The sequence below is a fragment of the Moschus berezovskii genome, chromosome X (assembly GCF_049115385.1).
Source record: "Moschus berezovskii isolate FMDL1 chromosome X, NW_MosBer_1.0, whole genome shotgun sequence".
Taxonomy (NCBI): Eukaryota; Metazoa; Chordata; class Mammalia; order Artiodactyla; family Moschidae; genus Moschus; species Moschus berezovskii.
Genome location: NC_142488.1, coordinates 100,745,474 through 100,747,025, shown reverse-complemented (window position 1 = coordinate 100,747,025; position 1,552 = coordinate 100,745,474). Strand labels below are relative to the sequence as shown.

General features: G+C 43.0%; 1 pseudogene; it reads right to left on the bottom strand.

Annotated features, from left to right (window-relative positions):
* Positions 1–237: 237 nt before the first annotated feature.
* On the bottom strand, positions 238–916 carry LOC129564152 (protein BTG4 pseudogene; annotated as a pseudogene).
* Positions 917–1,552: the final 636 nt, after the last annotated feature.

Below are 1,552 nucleotides of genomic sequence, written 5' to 3'. Positions count from 1 at the left end.
ACCTTATTGGGTACATTCATTAGTGTTACATAAAACTTCATGTAAAATTAAACAATTAAAAGTACAGTTAAGAACATAGTCGATCTGCATGAGAGGATTCACCATCATGTACCCTAGTCCCTAATGCGGTTATTTTTTCTGTTTCCTGGGCCTCTCCACTTAGACTCATCTTCCTTTCAGAGAATATGAAAGTGGCTCCACTGAGCTCTGGCCCACGAGGGCCCGGCCGCTGCATTGTCAGTGTGTGTTCACCCAGTGGTACCTGTCAACCGGGCGCCCAGCAGCAGGCCTGTGACCTTTAGGGGTCTTATGCAATGCATGATAAGCATTTCCTAGGAGGCCCATCCGGCCATCCCTCATATTCTTTTTTCGGGGAATTTGGAACCAAGATTGAAAGGGCCGTTTCAAGTTTTCAACCTGATAAATACTCTTTGGATTGCTGACTTTAGGAATTATCTGAGGTTCTTTGTTACAACTTTCTTCATCAGAGGAAGTGCCGGAGGAGTAGTCCAACGTGGCTCTATTAACAGCATCACTGATTTGTTGGGATAATTCCCATTCCTCCCATCTGCCTTTGAAAGAAGCAATTGTAAATGGATGATTTTTCTCACCATACTGGCAGCACACTTCAAAGGGATCTACCCATATGGCCATCTCCTTTGGAAGTCCCAGGTGAAAAAAATCCACGTTACTTTCAGCACAAAGTAGGATCTTTATTCTGATTATTGTTTATCCTGGTACACCTGAAGGCTTGCCCTTTAGAAGGGTGATCAGAGTGCCAGTGAATTCTGTATGTTTCAAACAAGATTGTCATCAGCTTTTCTGCAAAGTCTTCTATTTGCTGTTTATTCAGTTTATCATGTTTTTTCACTAATCTTGTCACAAAGAAGACTATTGTTGCTATTTCATCTCTCATGATTCAAGAAGAGCCTACAAGGAGGTCAGCAAAAGATCTTCAGCCCAACAGAAAGGGGGCCAGAGTCAGAAGCCACTCTCACCACACCTATACATGTATATTTAATATGACTAAGTTAGCCATATAATCCCCCAAACCAATGAGGCCTTGATTGGCCACTTTTTCTTCTATTTCAACCCCATGTAGTATTTTGTATCCCTCTTTCCTGCTTTAACTTCTATTTGCAACTATCTAATAAATTAAATGTATGTATTATTTTATTATCTTATTATAATAAATGATATCACAAAATTTTAATAGATTTTGTCTGTTTTGTTCACTGCTAATATCCCAAGCCGGAGAAGGCAATGGCAAGCCACTCCAGTACTCTTGCCTAGAAAATCCCAAGGACGGAGGAGCCTGGTGGGCTGCAGTCCATGGGGTCGCTACAGGTCGGACATGGCTGAGCGACTTCACTTTCACTTTTCACTTTCACACATTGGAGAAGGCAATGGCAACCCACTCCAGTGTTCTTGCCTGGAGAATCCCAGGGACAGGGAAGCCTGGTGGGCTGCCGTCTATGGGGTCACACAGAGTCGGACACGACTGAAGTGACTTAGCAGTAGCAGCAGTAGTAATATCCCAAGCACCTGGAAC